Genomic DNA, 7,817 nt, shown 5'->3' on the forward strand with positions numbered 1-7,817 from the left:
AAGAAGAGGGACAAAAGGTGGTCATCCACCTTTGCCCCTCTTCTTATATAAAAGAATTTAAAATTCATTTTATCGTGGGTATTATCGTGAGTATTACCGCACAAATTATCGTGGATATTATTACACATATACCCATTCTGTGCACGTGCCCATATTTTGCTCTTGACAAATCTACTTTTGGTATGGCATACATGATTCTTGCTTACAAAGTGTACATAAGACATAATTCTAATATTCTATGTACACTAGGAGATTCTTTGAAGATCTCTATATATTTTTAGAAATCAAATATTAATTATAAACTAAATATTGAGATGACTATTTTCTTTGTAAAATCAAGGTATCAATGTTTTTTTCATCACATTTATTTCAAAAATTATTTTGACCCTTGTTCATGCATGCAAAATGAATGGGACGATGAGGCACCGTGGGCGGGCCTAGAATGCAACGTCCAAAACGCAACTGATGGTTGGGCAATCGCTTGCCTTGCCCCTGCACGAGGTGCAAAAGAGGCATCGCACATTTTTGGCACGTGTATGTGGCACATGTTGAAGACTGGGGCTTATGGGAGGATCCACGAGACACTAGTATAGTAGAAGGCCTCATTTACCACGAATATAGATGCCCAGGTACATAGGAATTTGGGACTGGGCATGAGGCGCTTATGCAATAATAGGTGCGGTACTCGATTGAGAAGAATATGCACGGTAATAGTCATGGGCATAACGCGCCTGTATTATCACATATATACCCGCATCTATTACTACGATTATACCCGCTACTATTACCATCTACATGGCTTTTTTTTTAAGAAATGGATGATCATCTGGATTGGGTCCTAGAAGGATCCATCCAAATGGTCATCCCTCTTTTAATTTATTAATAATATTACATTTTAAGTTTAATAAAAGCACATTATAGACACCAATTTCAATTTCATTATTCATGAAGAGGTTTACAAAAGAATCCCAAAAATAAAGGTGGGCTTATATGCATAGGGAGAGTTACAAATAAGCACATGATGCTAATCATTATCCTCCTCATCATCGCTACCAACCGTCACCACCTTCACCTCTTTGGCTCTGCAAAAACAAATAGCATATTAGTAATTATTTGATCATTAAATAAAATTTATTAAACTTCTAATCAAATTTGTTATTTAATAATTGAAGAGTTCTAATTGTCCAGTCGAACTCCTCTTGAGTTTATATGTTATGATTTTCGAGGAGCCACATTCATATTTTGTACTCCGTGTGGGACTCCCGATACTTCATTATCTCTCAGGTCAGCCACCAACTGGTAATGTGTGCCTAAATCAATAAATAAATATTTAGGATAGGATACTTAGAGTTTAGCATGTGATGAATATTCAAACAACTTATGAATTTGTCTTTCCAAGCAACCTTTTCTCTAGACCCATAGTACATCGGTGCCTATCAAGACCTGGTGTCCCTTTGTTGCTCATGTGTCGCATGACCACTAGCTACACTCTTCGCCTTCTTCGCTATGGTGTGATCTTACTCTACATCATTGACATTTCCCGGGTAGTAGTTTCTATCTGAGTCTCCGACCTGCTTGCCTGTCGTCGCCACTCACACTTGAGTTCTTATCTTTTAGGAAGAGCTTTACATGCTCTTCAAGCCATTGCCATGAAAACTGATGATCTGATGGATTTGGATTTGGATTTGGATTTGGATACTGGATGTGCAAGCAAGTTTCGATGTAATTCATGAGGCTTATATCTTGATTGCAAAATTTTATAAAACAATTTTGATACGTCAAATGTATCAGATTGTTTAAGTGTGTGCGAAATCTCTTGCTTGTAGCAACAGTACCGAGATCCACCTCCCCACCTCAGAGTGTATAATAATATCGACCCTGCCCGTCCGACGGCGTTGGTCTATCTATGTCCTCATCCTTTGCAACAGGAGTGGAAAGTGGTGAAACATGAGGAGAGTCAACATCCCCTCCACCAAAGTAGCAATATCAACTCGAGCTGCATGACCATCTGCTACCACTGCCTGAAGATCGATGAAAGACGACCCTCTAAAGAGTCTCCACATGCATGAGAAGGTCGATGCGAGGAAAGTGGAGAGGGAGCCTGTGAGGGCAACAGAGAGGGCCGATGCACAGGAAACGGGGAGGGACCGGTGATAACAACGAAGAGAGTCATTATGAGGGGACTGTAAAAGGCGGTGCCATAGGTGACACACTCTGAACCAGTGGCGTATATGGAGATGTGAAATAAATTCCATAGACACTGGGCTATTCGGGCCTATATCGCTCAAACAGCGAGGCCGCCGTAAGCTGTTCAAACTTTGCCCGTGAATGTAGAGCAGCAACCTAGATATCAAATGGTCTAGCCATGCCTAAGTAGCTTGAGCCTCCGCATATGATAGCCCATCGGCTATAAAATCACTAATACTACGAAAATGATTCGAAGAAGATGAAGGCATAATATAACATTTTTTAAAAAAGAATATTTTAATAATCTTCTTATGTTCTCTCTTTCTCTGTCTCTGTCTCTGTCTCTCTCTTTCTCTTTCAAGCTAATTTCTAAAACAAGAGCCTAACTACTACTCCAATATGCACATTGAAATGCACATTGAAGAGGGAGAGTGAGAAGAAGAGAAAGAACAAGCAGATGATGCAATGTACAATTTGCATTTTGGAGTGCACATTGGAATGCACTAAGCATTCCAATGTGCACTCCAAGATGCACATTGGAGTGCACATTGAGAGAGCCTAACTAGCATTTCAATGTGCACTTTGGAGTGCACATTGAAGAGGGGAAGATAGAGGGATAACAAAAAAAGCACATTGGAATTCACTAGGCATTCCAATGCGCATTCCAAAGTGTACAATGGAGTGCACATTGAGAGGAATCAATGTGCATGTGAATGTGCACTTTGGAGTGTCCATTGAAGAGAGGAAGAGAAGGGGGGAAGAAATAAGCATATTGGAATGTACTAAGCATTCCAATGTGCACTCCAAAGTGCACATTGGGGTGCACATTGAGAGGATCAATGTGCATTTCAATGTCCACTTTGGAGTGCAAATTGAAAAGATAAAGAGAGAGGAGGGGAGAAAAGAAGGACATTAGAATGCACTAAGCATTCCAATGTACACATTGAAAAGAGAAAGAGAGAGGGAGAGAGGAAAGAAGCACATTGGAATGCACTAAGCATTCCAATGTGCACTCCAAAGTGCACATTGAGAGGGATCAATGTGCACTTTGGACTGCACATTGAAGAGATGAGAGGGACAAATGAAAGAAGCACATCGGAATGCACTAAGCATTCCAATGTGCACTCCAAACTGCACATTGGAGTGCACATTGAGAGGGATCAGTGTGCATTTCAGTGTGCACTTTGGAGTACACATTAAAGAGGGAAAGAGAGAGTAGGGAGAAAATAAGTACATTGGAATACACTAAGCATTGCAATGTGCACTCCAAAGTGCACATCGAAGTGCACATTGGAAGGGATCATTGTTCATTTTTCAATGTGCAATTTGGAGTGCACATTAAAGAGAGGAAGAGAGAGGAGAGGAGGAAATAAGAACATTGGAATACACTAAGCATTCCAATGTGAACTCCAAAGTGCACATTGAGAGGGATCAATGTGCACTTTGCAGTGCACATTGAAGAGGGAAAGAGAGAGGGGAGAAAAAAGAAGCACATTGGAATGCATTAAGCATTCCAATGTGCACATTGAAGAGAGGAAGAGAGAGAGGGGGAGGAAAAAAGCACATTGGAATGCACTAAGCATTCTAATGTGCACATTGAAAGGGTGTGCACTTTGGACTGCACATTGAAGAGATGAGAGGGACGAATGAAAGAAGCACATTGGAATGTACTAAGCATTCTAATGTGCACTCCAAATTGCACTTTGGAGTGCACATTGAGAGGGATCAATGTGCATTTTAGTGTGCACTTTGGAGTACACATTGAAGAGGAAAAGAGAGAGGGGAGAAGAAATAAGTACATTGGAATGCACTAAGCATTGCAATGTGCACTCCAAAGTGCACATTAAAGTGTAAAAGGCGGTGCCATAGGTGACACACTGTGAACCAATGGCGTATATGGAGATGTGAAAAAAATTCCATAGACACTGGGCTATTCGGGCCTATATCGCTCAAACAGCGAGGCCGCCATAAGCTGTTCAAACTTTGCCCGTGCATGTAGAGCAGCAGCCTAGATATCAAATGGTCTAGCCATGCCTAAGTAGCTAGATCTTGGCTGGAAGAAGTGGGCATCATATGCAGCTTGAGCCTCCGCATATGATAGCCCATCGGCTATAAAATCACTAATACTACGAAAATGATTCGAAGAAGATGAAGGCATAATATAAAAATTTTTTAAAAAGAATATTTTAACTATCTTCTTATGTTCTCTCTGTCTCTGTCTCTCTCTCTCTCTCTCTTTCTCTTTCAAGCTAATTTCTAAAACAAGAGCCTAACTACTACTCCAATATGCACATTGAAATGCACATTGAAGAGGGAGAGTGAGAAGAAGAGAAAGAACAAGCAGATGATGCAATGTACAATTTGCATTTTGGAGTGCACATTGGAATGCACTAAGCATTCCAATGTGCACTCCAAGATGCACATTGGAGTGCACATTGAGAGCGCCTAACTAGCATTTCAATGTGCACTTTGGAGTGCACATTGAAGAGGGAAAGATAGAGGGATTTAAAAAAAAGCACATTGGAATTCACTAGGCATTCCAATGCGCATTCCAAAGTATACAATGGAGTGCACATTGAGAGGAATCAATGTGCATGTCAATGTGCACTTTGGAGTGTCCATTGAAGAGAGGAAGAGAGGGGGGGAAGAAATAAGCATATTGGAATGTACTAAGCATTCCAATGTGCACTCCAAAGTGCACATTGGGGTGCACATTGAGAGGGATCAATGTGCATTTCAATGTCCACTTTGGAGTGCAAATTGAAAAGATAAAGAGAGGAGGGGAGAAAAGAAGGACATTAGAATGCGCTAAGCATTCCAATGTACACATTGAAAAGAGAAAGAGAGAGGGAGGGAGGAAAGAAGCACATTGGAATGCACTAAGCATTCCAATGTGCACTCCAAAGTGCTCATTGAGAGGGATCAATGTGCACTTTGGACTGCACATTGAAGAGATGAGAGGGACGAATGAAAGAAGCACATCGGAATGCACTAAGCATTCCAATGTGCACTCCAAACTGCACATTGGAGTGCACATTGAGAGGGATCAATGTGCATTTCAGTGTGCACTTTGGAGTACACATTGAAGAGGGAAAGAGAGAGTAGGGAGAAAATAAGTACATTGGAATACACTAAGCATTGCAATGTGCACTCCAAAGTGCACATCGAAGTGCACATTGGAAGGGATCATTGTTCATTTTTCAATGTGCAATTTGGAGTGCACATTAAAGAGAGGAAGAGCGAGGAGAGGAAGAAATAAGAACATTGGAATACACTAAGCATTCCAATGTGAACTCCAAAGTGCACATTGAGAGGGATCAATGTGCATTTCAATGTATGCATTAAGCATTCCAATGTGCACATTGAAGAGAGGAAGAGAGAGAGGGGGAGGAAAAAAGCACATTGGAATGCACTAAGCATTCTAATGTGCACTCCAAAGTGCACATTGAGAGGGTGTGCACTTTGGACTGCACATTGAAGAGATGAGAGGGACGAATGAAAGAAGCACATTGGAATGTACTAAGCATTCTAATGTGCACTCCAAATTGCACTTTGGAGTGCACATTGAGAGGGATCAATGTGCATTTCAGTGTGCACTTTGGAGTACACATTGAAGAGGAAAAGAGAGAGGGGAGAAGAAATAAGTACATTGGAATGCACTAAGCATTGCAATGTGCACTCCAAAGTGCACATTAAAGTGTATATTGGAAGGGATCATTGTTCATTTCAATGTGCACATTGAAGAGAGGAAGAGAGAGGAGAGGAGAAAATAAGAACATTGGAATGCACTAAGCATTCATTCCAATGTGCACTCCAAAGTGCACATTGGAGTGCACATTGAGAGGGATCGATATGCATTCAATGTGCACTTTGGAGTGCACATTGAAGAGGGAAAGAGAGAGGGGGAGAAAAGAAGCACATTGGAATACACTAAGCATTCCAATGTACACTTTCATGCATTCCAATGTACACTCCAAAGTGCACATTGAGAGGGATCAATGTGCATTTCAATGTGCACTTTGAAGTGCACATTGAAGAGGGGAAGTGAAAAGGAGGGAGGGAAGAAACACATTGGAGTGCACTAAGTAGTGCACATTGAGAGGGATCAATGTGCACTTTGGAGTGCACATTGAAGAGGGAAAGAGAGAGGGGGAGACGAAAGAAGCACATTGGAGCATTCCAATATACAATGTGCACTCTAAGATGCATATTGGAGAGGGATCAATCTACCTTTCAATGTGCACTTTGGAGTGCACATTGAAGAGAGAAAGAGAGAGGGGGAGAGAGAAGCACATTGGAGGAGCTTATTTTAATATGAAGAGTTTTTTTTTGTAAATATAAAAAGCCTATTTTATTTTTGTATTAGTGAACCTATTTTATAAATATGAAACCTAGTGTATATGTGTGTGAACCCTAGGTGTGCGAAATCCTATGTGAGGGGGGAATCCTATGTGAAAGAGGAATCCTAAGTGAGAGAATCCTAAGAGGGAAGAATCTTATGTCTAAAAGAGATCCTATGTGAGTGTCTCTCTTCTATAAAAGAGAGGCATAATTTCACTTAAGCTCTCTCTATCTCTCATCTAAGCTCTTTAACCTCACTAATCTCTCTACTTCTCTCATCAAAGCTCTCTAATATCTCACTAATTCTCAACCGGCATTGTTGCAATCATCTATTGGAGCCTAAGTGAAGTCTATTGGGGGTGTCTTCAACTTGTTTTTACTCAGTTTCACATATCGAAGTAAGTACTCTCACATTTCTTAGTATGAACGAAAGAGGAAGAGAGAGAAAAAGAGGGCTCAATGGCTCAATGTGCACATTGAGTGTATATGCGCACATTAATGTGCACACCCAATGTGCACATTGAGTGTGTATGTGCACATATACACTCAATGTGCCCATTGGAGTGCACATACACACTCAATGTGCTCATTGGAGTGCACATTGAGAGGAGGAGATGAAAGGGGAGAGGATCAATGTGCACATTGATTGAGAGGGAGAGAGTGCTAAACACACTCAACGGGCACATTTAGTGTGTATGTGCACAATAATGTGCACATTGGAGTGCACATTGAGAGGGGACAGGGAGGAAGAGGGAGAGAAAAAGGGATCAACCACACAATGTGCACACCCAATGGACACAATTAGTGTGTATGTGCACATACACACTCAATGTGCACATTGGAGGGCACATCAAGAGGGGGAGAGGAAGGGAGAGAGGAATCAATGTGCCCAATGAATACATTGATTGAGAGAGAAAGAGTGTTAAACACACTCAATGGGCACATTGGGTGTGTATGTGCACTCGAATGTGCACATGCACACCCAATATGCACATTGGAGTGCACATTGAGGTAGAGAAAGAGAGGGGGACAGGGATTATTGAAATGCATATTGCACATTGGAATGCATGAAGCATTCCAATGTGTACATTAAGTTCACATTGGAATGCTTCATGCATTCCAATGTGTAATGTGTTTCTTAGAGTGCACATTGGAATGCATTGAGCATTCGAATGTACACTCTAAAATGCACATTAATGAGTGTGTATGTGTGTGTGCAATGCATATGTCTGCATGCAAGATGCACATTGAGGTAAAGAAAAAGAGAGGGAGAGGGATTATTCAAGTGC

This window comes from Dipteris shenzhenensis, chromosome 24, assembly GCF_047967505.1.
Source record: "Dipteris shenzhenensis isolate YYH24624 ecotype China chromosome 24, Dip_SZ_1.0, whole genome shotgun sequence".
Classification (NCBI taxonomy): Eukaryota; Viridiplantae; Streptophyta; class Polypodiopsida; order Gleicheniales; family Dipteridaceae; genus Dipteris; species Dipteris shenzhenensis.